General features: G+C 38.7%; 1 long non-coding RNA gene across 1 annotated transcript; it reads right to left on the bottom strand.

The window, feature by feature from the left end:
- Window positions 1-8641: 8641 nt before the first annotated feature.
- On the bottom strand, window positions 8642-15655 carry LOC130853011 (uncharacterized). Its single transcript, XR_009053632.1, has 3 exons — window positions 15631-15655; window positions 13378-13561; window positions 8642-8757 (listed from the first exon to the last, which is right to left on the bottom strand). It is a non-coding gene; the product is annotated as an uncharacterized LOC130853011 (long non-coding RNA).
- Between the last annotated feature and the right edge of the window lie 839 nt (window positions 15656-16494).

The raw sequence follows: 16494 nt of genomic DNA, 5'->3' as shown, positions 1-16494 counted from the left end.
TAAAAAACTGAACATTGGCTTAACATATGATCCAGCCATTGCACTGCTTGGTATTTACATAAATGAGTTGGAATCTTACCTCCACACAAAAACCTGCACACTTAACACTATCCATAACTTAACTAAAACTTGGAGGCGGCCAAGATGTCCTGCAAAGGTGAAAGAATAAACATCCGTGGTATATTAATGGAATAACATGATGTGGTGTACACTGGAATACTATTCAGCAATTAAAAGAAATGATAAGACATGGAGAAACCTTAAATGTATATTGCTAAGTGAAAGAAGCCAATTCAAAAACACTACAAACTACATGATTCCAACTGTTGAGAATTTAGCTAAGCTATAACATGGCATTGCTGACTTGGTATCCATTTTTTTGGCCAAGAAACTTGCAGGGGTCTTAAACTGACTTTAGCTCCTGATGCAAGAACATTGCCCAGATAACAACCTGCAGAGTCACAAGTAAATGTAAGTTCCCAGTATGACTTCCCCAACAGCCCTTGTGATAGTCACCCCTCCTCCCAGGGCCTTCCCCTCACGTACCCCTTAGATAAGACAACTGGGGAGATTATCAAAGCCCCACTCTTTTTGGTTTGAATTGATCAATCTGGCTTAGCCTGGGAACTCCAAAACCCTCCACCCATGGACCTTAATGAAGGCACGTGCCCTACATCTTGTCACTCTCTCTGCCTACACCCTGCCTTGACATCCCCATGTGGTCCCTCGATGTATGCTGTGTACTTCCCCCAGGACCTGCGAGCAATAACCTGCTCTATTTCAATTCCCTTGTGGTCTTTTGTTGAACCAGAGGTCACCATCTGTCATCCCAGGACTCAACAAAAGCTAATTTAACAAAGTCACAACAGTTGGCATCTGGAAAAGGCAAAATTACTGATACAGTAAAAAGATAAGTGGCTTCCAAGGAGGAAAGAAAGGATGAGTGAACAGGTGTTGCACAGGTAATTTGGGGGCAGTGAAACAATTTGTATGATACTGTAATGGTGGATGCAGTGGTAAAAACCCATAGGGTATACAACATAGAATGAACCCTAATATAAACTATGGACTTTAGTTAATAACAATATATTAATATTGGCTCATCAATTGTATTTCTTACACTACATCCAGCAATTACTGCATCACTTGGTAAGCCAATTTTTAGTATTATATAATATATTAACAAGATGTTAATAATGGGTAAACTGTGTAGAAGGGGTAGAGGGGAGTGGCAGAGGGGGAGGGGTATGTGGGAACTCTGTACTTTCTGCTAAATTTTTCTGTAAATCTAAAACTGCTCTAAAAATAAAGTCTATTAATTTTTTTAAAAAAGACAGCAAGTTTGCTGGCTACAAGATCAATTTACAAAAATCAATTGTATTTTGATACATAAGCAAAATTAAGAATAAAATTTCACTCACAATAGCACAAAAATGAATAAACTACTCAGGAATATATTTAACAAGAGAAGTGCAAAGCATACACTAAAAATCATAAAACTTTAGTGAAGAAAATTAAAGAAGACTTAAATAAATTCTGTGATTATGGATTAGAAGACTCAATATTGCTAAGACCGCAGTTCTCTCCCAAATTGGTCTATAGATTCAACACTATCCCTATCAGAAAACTTTTTACAGAAACTGACAAGTTCTAAAATTTATATGAAAATGCAAAACATCTAATAGCCAAAATAATTTCGAAAATTAAGAACAATGTTGAAGAACCCTCACTTCCTAATTTCAAAACTAACTATCAAAGCTAAAGTAATCAAGACAGTCTGGTATTGGCATATAGACATGTAAATATAATTGACCCTAGAACAACACAGATTTGAACTATAAGGGTCCACTTATATTCAGATTTTTTTTCAATAGTAAGTACTACAGTACTACATGATCTGCAGTTGGTTGAATTCATGGATGCAGAGCTGCAATTATGAAGGAACTTCTGGTATGGAGGGCTGACTCTAAGTTATAGGTGAATTTTCAAGTGTGAGGAGGGCCGATGCCCCTAACCTCCCATGTTGTTTAAGGTCAATCATATATAGAGTAATGGAACAGAATGAAAGCCTTATATTTCAGTCAGCTGATTTGTTTTACAAAGCAATTCATTGGGGGAAAGGATAGTCTGTTCAGTAAATTGCGCTGGGACCAAGATCCACACACAAAAAGATCAACTTTGATGTTTATCTCAGAACATATGCAAAATGAACTCAAAATGGATTATATACTTGAATGTAAGAGTTGAAACAATAAAATTTTAGGAAAAATACGTAAAGAAAATCTTCAAGACCTTAAGTTAGGGAAAGACCAAAGCATAATTCATCAAAGAAGAAAATTGTTAAATTGGACCTCATCAAAGTTTTAAAATTTTGCATTCCAAAAGACACCATTAAGAAAATGAGATGATAAGAAATAGATAGGAAGCAAGAATTTTCAAAACATGTGTCCAATAAAGGACTTATACCCAGAACCTATGAAGAACGCTGACAACTCAGGAATAAGAAGATCATCCATCAAAAATGGTCAGACATGTGAACAGACATTTATGAAAGAAGATGCATGAATGGCTGATGGAAAAATGGTATCTGAAAAGGTGCTCGATAATATCCATTAGGGAAACGCAAATTAAAATCACGAGATACCATTTCACACCCACCAGAATGGCTCTAATAAATCAGACTGACATTAACAAATATTGGCAAGGATGTGGACAAACAGGAACCCTCCTATGTTGCTGGTAGGAGTGTCAAGTAGCGGAGGCATTTTGAAAAAGAGTTCATTCATTTCTCAAAACGCTAAACATTAAACTGCCATATCACCCAACAATTCCACTCCTAAGCCTAAGAGGAATGAAAATATATATCTGCACAAAGACTTACACAAAAACATTCATAGCAACATTATCAATAATAATCAGAAATTGAAAACAGTCTAAGTGTCTGTCAACTGATGAATACCTAGGGGGGAAATGCAGTATATCCATACAATGAAAGACTATTCATCATTGAAAAGAACAACCTACTGATATATGGTATATCATGGATGAGCCTGAGAAACATCACACTAAAGGAAAGAGGCTAAACAAAAGAGACTACATATCGTATGATTCCATTTATATGAAATGTGTAGAAAAGGCAAATTTACAGAGATAGAAAGTAAATTAGTGGTTGCTTGAGGCTGGAGTTAGGAATAAGAATGAACTGTAAATAGTCATGAGGGATCTTATTGGGAAAGAAAAAATGTCATGGAAATGGTAAGATTACCTGGTAAAATGACTAAATATCATTAAATTGTACACTTCAAATGAATGAAGGTCAACTATACTTCAATAAAGTTTTTTTCAAAAAGAACCATGGTAATGTGATATGTGAAGTATTAATTAGTATTTTCTCTTATTCCCCCTGATTTCCTATTAATCCTCCCAACTGTAACTATATGGGAGACAAAAGTGTATATTTCCAAGGTGAAGGGAAAATATAGATGCCAAGTTATCTACTTCTAAGCTGAAAACTCCCGTTCCAGAGAGAACATATTTAAAGGAGAAAAAGTGCTCTCAGCCCCCAGTAGATAAGAAATCCTCTGAGCAAGAAGTAAGGACTTTTCGCGGGGAAACTAAGCCCGTGCACCACAACTACTGAGCCCTACTCCAGTCTAGAGCCTGTGCGCCACAGCTAGAGAGAAGCCTGGGGCTGCAACGGCAGGCTGTCTCACTGCAACGAAAGATCCCACATGCTACAGCGAAGATCCTGCATGCTGTAACGAAGACCCAATGCAGTCAAATAATTAAATAAATAAATAATAAAAATTATTTTTAAAAAAGAAGTAAGGACTTTGGAGAGGAAAAAGAGAGTTAAGCACATTTGTAGAGGACATGCCTCTTCTAGGGTGACCAACTCCACAACTTTCTATGTCTTCAAACTGAAAGTCCTGCATCCTGGGAACCCCTTCATTCTCAAACAAATCAGGAAATTGGTCACCCAACTCTTAGCCATAACTTCTGTGTCAGGTTCTGGGGGAATGATGCAATGGTGTGGATGTGGAACCAAAAATAGAAGAAACTTGTGCGCTGACTTCCATCTGAGATTTCTGAAAGCCAGAAGCCTACTGCACCCTGAAGGAAATAGGAAAAGGGTGGGTGGAACATTGTGATTTATAAGAAATATATATATTTAGTCATTCAAATGATCAAAATATGTTTCACAGATATATTTGGTCTTCATGCATAGTTCCTGGCTCCCAAAACCCTTGGAATTTTCTAATCAATAAGAGCAATGGGAACATCTTTTTATTTATTTATTTATTTATTTATTTATTATTTATATTTGGCTGTGCTGGGTCTTAGCTGAGGCACCTGGGATCCTCGTTGCAGCATGTGATATCTTTAGTTGCAGCATGTGGGATCTAGTTCCCTGACCAGGGATCAAAACTGGGCCCTCTGCATTGGGACCACAGAGTCTTTTTTTTTAATTAATTAATTTATTTATTTATTTATTGGCTATGTTGGGTCTTCATTGCTGTGCACGGGCTTTCTCTAGTTGTAGTGAGCAGGAGCTACTCTTCATAGCGGTGCACAGGCTTCTCTTGCTGCAGAGCACAGGCTCTAGGCACGTGTGCTTCAGTAGCTGTGGCACGTGGACTCAGCAGTTGTGTCTCATGGGCTCTAGAGCTCAGGCTCAGCAGTTGTGATGCATGGGCTTAGTTCCTCCATGGGATGTGGGATCTTCCTGGACCAGAGATCAAACCCGTGTCCCCCACATTGGCAGGTGGATTCTTTTTTTTTTTTTTTTTAAGATTTATTTTATTATTTATTTATTTAATTTTATTTTTGGCTGCATTGGGTCTTCATTGCTGTGCATGGGCTTTCTCTAGTCGTGGTAAGCAGGGGCTACTCTTTGTTGCGGTGCACTGGTTTCTCATTGCAGTGGCTTCTCTTGTTGCAGAGCTCGGGCTCTAGAGTGCAGGCTCAGTAGTTGTGGCACATGGGCTTAGTTGCTCAGTGGCATGTGGGATCTTCCCAGCCCAGGGCTCAAACCCGTGTCCCCTGCATTGGCAGGCAGATTCTTAACCACTGGCAGGTGGATTCTTAATCACTGGACCACCATGCAAGTCCCAGGAGCACCTTTTTAAATAATATTTGGTCCTCAGTTCTTGTCTTCAGGGCCAAAAGGTGAGATGGGTGTTATTCATAACAAGCCCTTTCCACCGCAGTTGGGTTTATGTTAATGAGAGTGACTTTTGGATCCCAAACCAGGAAGGAGGCTGGTTGCCAGGAGCACCAACCAAGTGATTAGAGGGGTGGAACTTTCAGTCCCACCCCTGATTTCCAGGGAGAGGAGAGGGCTTGAGGTGGCATCAGTTGACATTGGCTAATGATTTAGTCAATCATGACTATGTAATGAGTTTCCATTAAAACCCCCAAAGCACAACTTTTTTCAGAGAGCTTCCACATGGAGAAATCAGAATGCTGTCACATTCTGTTGTGCCCCAAGCTCCAAAAGAACAGAAGCATCTTTGTTCCGGACCTCACCCTCAGCATCTCTTCATCTGGTTGTTGATTCATATGTAATAAACAGGTCATCAGTGAGTAAATGGCTTTTCCTGAGTTCTGTGAGCTGCCCAGCAAATTAATCGAACCCAAGGAGGGGGTTGTGGGAACCTCTTGTGTACAGCCAATTAATCACAAAATACAGGTAAAACCTGTGTTTGCAACTGGCATCTGAAATGGAGAGTGGTCTCCTGGGACTGAGCCCTTTGCCTATGAAATTTGATTCTATCTCCAGGTTTGTAGTGTCAGAATTGAGTTGAATTCTTGGACACCAGAGTTGCTTGTAGGAAGTGTGGAGAACTTTCCTCCCCAACGTTGGAAACTGAGTCTCAGAAGATCAATTTAACGGGGAAGTAGGGATGATAGTGTGGCACGCTGGGGGAGAAAGAGATATACACATCCTCCAGAGACACATGTGGTACCTGTGGAGTGTAGAAGGGGGTCTGAAAGTTCCTTTGGGTCCTTCTTGTGGCATGGACGTTAACTGGGGGAAAGCATGTTTACCTTTGCACATGGTCCTACAACTGAGATGAAGAGATATACATCCAACAGATCATTTGTGGGCCCTCCTCAAAACAGAAGGGATAGAATGGGCTCAGGGCATCACCAGTGCTATGAAGCAGAGTAGTTGCCAAAATAACGCCACATTCTGTCCATGTTGCCACTTGAGAAAGCATCATACTTCAGCTTTGCCAAGAGTCTGATAGGATAAATTATATAGACAGTAAGGATCTAGTGCAGGACTGAACAAACCAAGACCTGCAGATCAGTCCCCTCCCACATCACCCAGAGTGGCAGTTGCATAAGCTCCTCAAATTTAAAAATCCAACCCAGGGAAAAAGATAGTAAGAAAAGACTGAACAGGGGAAACATCATGAATGTAATTAAACTTCAAAATTAAATGACTGAAAATAACAATTTATTTTCACTTGGAAATGACTAAGTTTTCTGCCTCTGGCAAAATAAGCACTTTGAGACAACAATCAAAGTGAATTATACAGAAAATAAAGGAATAGACATTAAAGAAGCTTCTAGCAAGAACTCTATCCTCCAGTGAGGTTCCCAAACTTGTAGCAGGAACAGTTGCCCTGTAATTTGCGTGAGGATACGTGTGCGCAGTCATGGAATCCCTGCGTAACCTCTGCACATCTAAAAGTACTGGTACCATCACTGGTAATGAATTGCCCAAGAGTGAGGCACATCAGGAAACAGCTCACTGTGCCTACAAGAAGACCTAACAAAGAGACCTGGGAACTCGTTATTTACTTATTTTAATAATTTACAGACCGGGAACAAAGGTTTACTTCTACAAACAACGATTTTAAACTTAGGGACCTTTGAACAATCTTGCCCCTGAACTTGGGATTCTGGTTAAATACTGTCTGTTCAGCTTTTCAGATTAATATGGACAGAGAAACAATGTTTCAATACATTATTTTAACTTTCTTGAATTTGGTAAAAACTGGAAAATGCATTGTTTTGTTTCTCTCATTTATGTACTAAATGGCCCTTCTTATGCAAGCAAATGGCTTAAGCTTGCTTTCAATATGTCTTACACAGCATTAAGCTTTTTTTTTTCTGATTCTGTTCAGTTTAAAACATTTATAACATACCAAATAATGTTATTTAATCCTATCTTATTTCTCAGACACTGATGGAGCTATATTTAGCGAGTAGACATAACATTAAAATACACAGTGTTTTTATACATGTAAGTGGGAAAAATATTGGTAAATAATCTAATGTGATTATTATTTGTGATATCATATTTTGACTTGGATCAAAAATCCCCAACTGTGACATAACAGCATGTGCTTCAAACATGGATTGTATGTTTACAGAAAAAAAAAATTGGGGAAATTTATTTGAAATTGAAAATCTGAAAAACTTTTCCATTACTGGTTCTGTTGTATAATATGTTGTATAACATGCTGGCAAAATCCCCACAAAATGCACTAGTAAAAAATGTCTACCACAAAGGTACATAAATACTTAGAAAAATGTCTATATTCTTTATGAGAAGTATATCACACTACACCAATAAAAGAAAAGTACCAAGTATAGGAAAGATTTTTTTAAGAAGGAGAATGGGAAGATTAAATAAGGAAAAACATTGCGAATTGAAGGAAAGAGTTGGAAACAAAGAGAGATAAAGAAAAAAGGAAAGGAAAAAGGAAAGAGATGTAATTTATCTTTTGCTATTAATTAAATTTTACATTCAAATCTCAGGAGTTCTTCCAAAGTAGAAGGTTTTGTATTGATTTGTTATAATGCTTTGAGAGAAATGGCCAATCTATAAAAACCACTGTTTGTAAGACAACATAATTTGCCCAGTTCATATGAGGTGATACTTAGAATTAACTAGACTTATGAAGAGAAAAATGAAAAGGAGAAATGTTGAACTAGTAAACGCACTTTTTCATTTTGAAATTGGTCTTGAAATTTTTCATTGCATTGAAGAAATGAGACAATGTCCAGTTTGGCTTCAATATCACCATCGGTCCTCTAAAATATGGTGTAACCCTATTTTATTGTATCAGTAAGGACTACATGCAAATCAAGTTACAAGAAATTGGAGTAGCTCTTAAAAATATAGTCATCTTTTTTTCTTGCATCAGAAGAAGACTGAGGTAGACATCAGTTCAGGGACTCACCCCTCCCAAGGTCCGTAAGTGTCACAAGCAGGCTGCCAGAGCTCAGGCTCAGCACCAGCAACCAGGGCAAGAGGAAGGCCAGACCAGCCGTGCTGCCTCACATGTTTCTTTTACCAGAAAATCAAGAAAACTGGGGTGAAATGCTCCAGCTCAAGAGGTAGGAAGAACTCTTGGGTCAGCCAACCAACAGTGTCAGCAATAGTTTTCAATAGTTGCTTTTATTTCTTTGTCCTAAGATCCTTACTATTAAATAAATCAAGTTCTAGCACTCTGTAACAAATTGCAAGGAACTTTATTTCAAAAGAACTAAACATTCTAGAAACTAGGTTACCCTTTACTTTCCTGCTTTACATTATACTCAAAATGCCAGTACTGCCAGGTGTTGCATCCCTCTTCTGTGAGAACTCACTTATCTCCAGCATCTGTGTCGGCCAGGGGAAGGCAGTTGGCCCAAAAGCATGCAACACATACAAGGTTCAGCGGCCTGTGTTGCTCTCTAAGACTTGGTCAAAAAGATGAGCTGGGCCAGTCGGATTCCTCACTTAAGAAATGGAAACTGAAAAACAGAGGAAGAAACAGTGGCGGTTGTGAATGTGAAAAGTTTCCACAAAGTTGAAATGGACCTATAGTAAGCAATATTCCTGTGCAAGGAAAGTTCTGACAGCAGAAGTTTATTAAAGCACATGACGAGTGCCCTGAATGCATAGTTTAATTTTTTTCTACATGATTCAAGAACAGTCAATTAAAAAACAACAGGCCTAGTGAGTTCATATTAAAAAGAGTAATGCAAAGGTTCAAGAAATATCTATTCTTTTTATAAATAATGAAAATAAATTCTATTTGTTCCATTCTCTGAATAAATGTTGACATAATTATGAATCAGCAAAATAGTGTTAAATCATAGCCAACTCACTTGGAAAACTAAACTAAGTCCTTTGCTGATTAACCATCGTATCAGACATTGAGTTTCCAGCTGCTTTGGGAGCATCACCAGGAGTCAGCACTATGGCCAAAGACATCAAGACCAAAAATCAAGAACCACTGGACTGCCCCTTTGACAGCCCCTTCCCCAACCAGAACCAGACCTGGAACTGCGGGCAGAACTCCCTGGACCTGCGCCACTGTGAGAAGGCAATGACAGCTAAAGGGGGCGACACCTCAGGGCGCGAATGGTAGCATGTGCACAAGTCCCTCCGCCCCATATCTTGGGTGTCAGACTGGGATGAGGTGTCCTGGGAAGATCTGAACTGGCTTCATCCATCTCCTCTGTCCTCCATCCTTCTCACAGGGTGGCAAAGGGGGACCTGGGTACTTGGTGATCCCCACCCTGGGATCCTGAATCATGGCTTAACTAATAATAAATACTCATTGGAAAACTGGGGGGGAAAGGGTATTGAAAGGTAACATATATGCACTACTGTATATAAAATAGATAAACAAAAAGGACCTGCTGTACAGCAGAGGCAATGAAATATTTTGATATAACATTTATGGGAAAAGAATCTGAAAAAGAATATAACATATATATATATATATGAATCACGTTGCTGTACACCTGAAACTAATACATTGTAAATCAACTATACCTCAATAAAAAATAAATTTTCAAGAAAAGGGTATTAAAAGATTATGACTCAATATTTCATGTGAATATAACATATAACAAGTTCTACCAGATGGGAATTTTGAAATCTCTTTACAAAAAAGAACACTGAAACATATTTTTTTCTGGACCAAAATGGCATATTTTTTTCAAGTGGAGAATAATACCAAAATTCCACTCCCTTAGTACTTTGAATGGTTATCTTCTAGGTGGGTTTTTTTTTTTTTTTTAAGTTTTTGTTTCACAATCTTTCTACATGATTACCATTCTAGAAAATATCTCAGCATAACAATTGTTTTTCTTGTTCCCTGCTGGCTTCACATATAGGTGTTGGTCAGAACTGTTCTCAAGGGGAAAGTTCATAAAATGAATTTGGAACTGTTGGATGAAACCTTTTTTAAAAGCCTAAAGAAAAGAAGTAAGCAAAGCCATCAGACTGTATTAGGGCTTCTTCCAATGCATTTTATACAAGTCAGGTAAAACAAGTTAATCAACAATATCAGAGATTCTCAAGTTGTCTATAGAAGAATTCTCAGGCCTCTGTGACTGTTTCTGTTTCTGGCTGAATATTCTGATGAAGGCAGGATGTAGCTATTGAGCCCTTGTTCCTTATCTCAGAAGTATTTGGTGGAAAGAGTGATTCTATCGAATTCAGGGAAACCCAAGGGCCTCACAGGGCTGTGTGCTAGCACCATGTTTGAGATTATTTGTCTTTAAACTATAGTTCATATTTGAAAAAGTCGGGAGTTTGCTCTTGCCTCTGGAGACAGGCAAAGGCAAAATAGCCTTTATGGCTCAGTGTCTGCGGCCAGGAAAGGTCACACATACAAACTAGGAAACTATTTTTGATAACTCAAACTTGGAAAGACCAGCTTAGTGCTCTGTGAGCTATTTAAAACCTGCTCTGGCTTCTCAAGCAGCACCAGATCCTCTGATTACATGTTTACAAGCCAGTCCTTAAAGATTTATGGGGCTCTATTCCATAGCCAGGACACCTAAAGCTATTCACCATTAAAGTGAAATCCAGACACTACTGGAATAACCTGCATAAACATCTGTGAATGCAGATGAGTGCAATTAACCCCATTTCAGAAATCAGCCAATAAGTTCCTTGTCTAGTATCATCAGGAAAATCCAGATTAAATCTGGGTCCAAATCATTCACGTTTCCAACTTAGTCACAGCTCTTAGGATAAACCTGAAGTACTGGAAATAAAGTATTTGAAGAAATATAAGATACAGTCTGAAGAGCATCAGAAGGCAGTGGTTAAATTATAGACTCCAGAAGCAGACTGGCTATGTACAACCTTTGACAGTTTGCTTCATCTTCCTGTGCCTTAGTTTTCCCATTTTTAAATTGGGCTGAAGCTAATAAGCACCCCACGGATTTTCTGTGTAAACAGAATGAGTTAATGTTTGTAAAATGGTGAGAACAACTTCCTGGAACATTGTGAGTATATCAGGAGTATAAGGCAATGTTAGTGCAAAGCAAGAGAGCTTGTTCTCCATAAAGACTTATTTCTCATCACCAAAACCCAATGCAGTTACATTTCTGAACAAAGAAAATTGGCATTGCCTTTCTGTGACACTAATTATTTATTTCTTTTATCTTGCTCTGGGATCAAGAAGTCCCTACCAAATGTGAAATAGTGCGTGTGATTTGTAACTACAAATACTGATTGTGCAAAAGTCTGTTAATAACTTTTAGTTCTCCGTAACTGAAATTAATTTTATTCTCAAGCCCTATTTTGTATCTGTGGAAGAAAATTTATTCTTGCCGATTCAAGGTAACTTAGTCACTTTCAGTTTAAAACTTAGTTTCTCATGACTGTCCCATCTCTCTCTTTGCCTTTACCCCCTTTACCCAGTGGTAAAGTTCCTGGGATTTTATAAGTTCCTGAGAGAGTTGTCTTGGGCTTGTGGGAGTGGGTGTGCTGATCTATCTCAGGTACAACTGCACCAAGAGTAAAGTTTGAGCTACTTGACCTTGGGTATCAGCCTGTCTCCACTGCTTCCCACATGTGTCCTCAGCTGATGTAACGTGGATTCTGTTGCCTTGGCATGGGTGATCCACTCTGCAGACCCTAGTACAGGGTTCCATCACCCTAGCCCTGGGCTCCCCTCTCAGATCTTAATTCTTAACCAAAAACATTTGGTGAGGGAGGGGTAGACCAGCTCATGCTCTCTTTGCACAAACATTCCACACCACCATTTCTCTGGAAGCTATCTTTTGTTGGTACTAGACTGTATTAGTCACCCATTGCTGCATAACATATTATCCCAACACTTAGTGGTTTAAAAGAAAAAACATGTATTATCTCAGTTTCTGTTGGTCAGGAATTCAGGAGCAATCTAGGTGGGTGGTTGTTGCTTGGGGTCTCTCATGAAGCTGCAATCAGGAAATCATGATGTTGAAACCAAGCAGGCCCCTGTGGGGCTGCCAGGTACAAATCCTTTCTATATCCTCCATTTCTTGTTTGTAGGAAATAGGCTTCATCCAGCCTCGTTGACCTTCCCTGAGTTCCAAAGGGCAGATTCAGTTGCTAATCAGCGAAGGGAGGGAATGCAAAAACAAGGGAGGAGCAGTCAGAAACAATAATACAGCCGTGGACATGGAAACAACCTAAATGTCCATAGACAGATGAATGCATAAAGAAGATGTGGTACACATATACAATGAAATACTACTCACCATGAAAAAAGAATGAAATAATGCCATTTGCAGCAGCACGGATGCAACTAGAGATTATTATACTATCATAAGTGAAGTGAGTCAGAAAGAGAAAGAGAAATACCATATGATATCACTTATATGTGGAATCTAAAATATGACACAAAAAACCCTACCTATTAAACAGAAACAGAACCACCAACATAGAGAAGAGACTGGCGGTTGCCAAGGAGAGAGGGGTGAGGGAAGGATGGAATGAGAGATTGGGTTTAGCAGATGTAAGGTTTTATATATAGAATGGATAAACAACAGGGTCCTACTATATAGCACAGACAACTATATTCAATATCCTATGATAAACCATAATGGAAAAGAATATTTTAAAAAAGAATATATATATATGTATGGTATATATGTATGTAATTGAATCACTGTGCTGTATAGCAGAAATTAACACATTGTAAATCAACTATTCTTCAATTAAAAATATATAGATATTGATATAGATAAAAAAAAAAACAGTGCAGCCTTGGGGCAGGGTCCTGGTTCCTCCTCAAGCAATATGCATAACAATATCTTGAGTTCTTCTGCAGAACTAAGGCCCCTACCCAGATAAAGGATGGCAACTCCAGGCTGAGCACAAGGTTACTGGAGTACAGCCCTGTTATGTCACCACCAACCAGTCAGAAGAAAGTCACACACCCTGCAACCCTCACCCAAAATTTTGCCTATAAAAACTCCTCCCCCCAGAACCATCTGGGAGTTCAGGGTTTTTGAACATGAACCACCTGTTCTCCTTGCTTAGCCCTGCAATAAACCTTTCTCTGCTCCAAACTCTGACGTTTCGGTTTGTCAGGCACGTGAACTTTTATTCAATAACAAGGTCAGTAGGGCTGCAGTTACCTGAAGGTTTGGTTGGGGTTGGAGGAGGTCTATTTCCAAAGTTACTCGTGTTCCTGTTGGCAGGAGGCCTCAGTCCTCACTGCCTACTGGCAGGAGACCTCAGTTCCTCACCGTGTGGGCTTCTGGGTGTGGGTCCTGAAGACTCCCCAGGACATGGCCGCTAGCTTCTCCCAGGGCAAGTGATCTGAGAAAGAGAACAAAGAAGAAGCCACATTGTGTCTTTTGTGACCTGGCTTAGGAAGTCACATACCATTCTACTGGGGCACACCATTACACTTCGGAGTGGCTCTACATAAGCATGCCAGCACCAGGAGAAGGTCACTGCAGGACATCTTGGAGGCTGACTCTCACATGAATATTTTTTTCTGTCAAGTTTCTCTCTTCCCAGAATTCCACATGGGATGCAAGGCACAAGTAATTCTTTCTGATCCCAAAACTCACCAGAGATGGTGCAGGCTCTGGAGTTTACTATCTGGCTTCTAATTCTCTTTCAACACTTTTTAGTGTGTGACCTGGGCGATTTACTTAATATTTCTGCATCAAAGTCCTCATGTATAAAATAGAGTTATTAATTCCACCTACCATGACGTGTTGGGAGAATTATAAAAGATGATCCATGTTAAAGCACTTAGAACACTCTGGCATATAGTAACTGCTCAGTAAATATTACCATCATCATTGACACAACAATTTCATGCAGGGAAGGGGAGAACGGGCAGGCAGGCAATAAAGCTTCACATTTGATCTAAGCTGTCTGGCTCTTCTTTCCCAATCCTCCCAGTATACCTTTCTCAAACCAAGGGAGCATATTTTTGGTTGTCGAGTTTCTGATTTGGTTTTTGTTTTCTAATTTCCTTACCTTGTGACTTAAAACTGCTCTTTTATCTGTATCTTAAAGTTTCATACTCTGTAATGTTGTGGTTTACTCTTTGCTTTAAGCCCACAGCTTTGGTTCTTGATACTTAAAGTCAAGATTTTTGAATTCAGAGAGCATTCTCTCCCAACCACCTAGCTCTTGGAAGCTTTAATGCCCTGTTTTAAAATTCAAAGCCACTGACAAAAGCAATAGCAATTGCTCACTAAGGGCCAGGCCCTAATGCAAGTGCTTTATATATTTACTTATTCAATCACTACAACAACTACATGGCATAGATATTATTATTATTACCCTATTTTACAGATGAAGCATGCTTATAGAGGGTTAGTGGGCCAAGTCCACAGAAAAGAACTAGCAGAGTTGATCTTTGTCCTTTGAACCAAGGTAAACCCGACCCCCACCCCCACCCCCAAGTCTGTGCTCCTGTCCACTGCCTTGTACACCTTTCAAGAATGTGCTCTTGGTGTTCACTTGTTCTTTTACATTCTCCTTTTCTTATAGTACTTTATCCCAGCCTCAAGGACACTTCTTCAGCTTTTTATTTTGATAACACTTCAGACTTACAAAAAAGTTACAGAAATAACACAAAGAATTCCTTGTAACCACCACCCGAATTCTGCAGATGTTAATATTTTACCACATTTGCTTTGCCATTCTCTCTCTGTCTCGTCTGTCTATGTATGGAGATTATATGCATATAACCATATCAAATTTCTTGAGAGTAAGTTGTAGACATAAAACCTCTTTGCCTTTAAATATTCAGGGTTTACTAAAAACAAAGATTTTCTCTTACATAGTTTAGTACAATTATCAAAATCAGGAAATTAGGGACTTCCCTGGTGGCACAGTGGTTGAGGCTCCACGCTCCCAATGCAGGGGACCTGGGTTCAATCCCTGGTCAGGGAACTAGACCCCACATATATGCTGCAACTAAGAGTTTGCATGCCAAAACTAAGGAGCCCACATGCCATGATGAAGGAGCTGCAAATAAGTAATTTTTTTTAAAAATCAGGAAATCAACAACGGTAACAATACTAGTGGTAGAATGCTGGTAAATGTTTAACAATCAGCTCTACGGTTTACAAAAAAAGTAAAAAGGCCCTGGGTTGTCTTATTTGCTACTTCTTATGGTATAAATACTCCCACAATGACTAATTTCAAGCCAACAACCTAATGTCAACCTGATGTCAACACCCCACTAAACTTGGAATTGAAAAGATGTCACAGTCAGGTCTTGTGAACCAGTACAAACCGACTCCAGCACACCACTGAAAAAGAACATTTAATTGATATAATGGCTGTAAAATTTACAAAGCTTTAAGGAGAAAGAATACACATTTATAATAATCAAAATATTTTCCTACTGCTTTATTTACCTGTGTTCCATTAGCATCCTTCCCAGTTCGATCTAAGGATGGTCGTCATCAAGTGGCAGGAAGAGAAAGTGAGGCTTAACAATCACACTTTTATGTAAAAGACTAACATGCTTTACTTATAAAACAATGTAACACTAGACTCTGTTGATTGATGTGGCTTCCAAAGCAATTAAGGGAAGTTTGATACCTAGAATTAAAGAGATGATAATCCTGGGCTATGATTATTCTCATTTGTAATTTAAGTAGCTGCCAGATATTGTGAATTTGAAGCTGTGAGACTGAATCTGCAAAAAATGAGAAAAATAACAACAAATTTTAAGTCACAAGAATCAAATTTGCCATATGATTATAGTATGTGAGCAGAAATTGATGTGGGTCTTATTTTGAATACACACACACTAATATTGTTTCTCTAAGGCATCTGAGACTTTTTTGAATGCACACAGAAAAAAAAAAAAAACAGAGATAAATATCCCCATATATCAGCTTCCCCCAGGAATAAAACACTAGGAAGAAAATATTGATTGGGCAAAAGGCATTACCCTCATTTTCAAATCAGTATCAATAGAAATAGTCAGAAAAACTAAAGAGAATATTTTATTTTATTCCAATTATTTCCTTTTAATTGAGCATAACTTACAAATTCAATAAAGTACAGAAAAAAAGAATTGAATATGAGCAACTCTTTTATTTAATGAAACAACCATGCCGATCAAGTTTTTAATATAAATTTATTTATTTATTTATTGGCTGTGTTGGGTCTTCATTGCTATGCATGAGCTTTCTCTAGTAGTGACAAGCAGGGGCTACTCTTCATTGTGGTGCATGGGCTCCTCATTACCGTGGCTTCTCTTATTGCAGGGC

This window comes from Hippopotamus amphibius, chromosome 5 (assembly GCF_030028045.1).
Source record: "Hippopotamus amphibius kiboko isolate mHipAmp2 chromosome 5, mHipAmp2.hap2, whole genome shotgun sequence".
Lineage (NCBI taxonomy): Eukaryota > Metazoa > Chordata > Mammalia > Artiodactyla > Hippopotamidae > Hippopotamus > Hippopotamus amphibius.
This window is presented reverse-complemented; position numbering and strand designations above follow the sequence as displayed.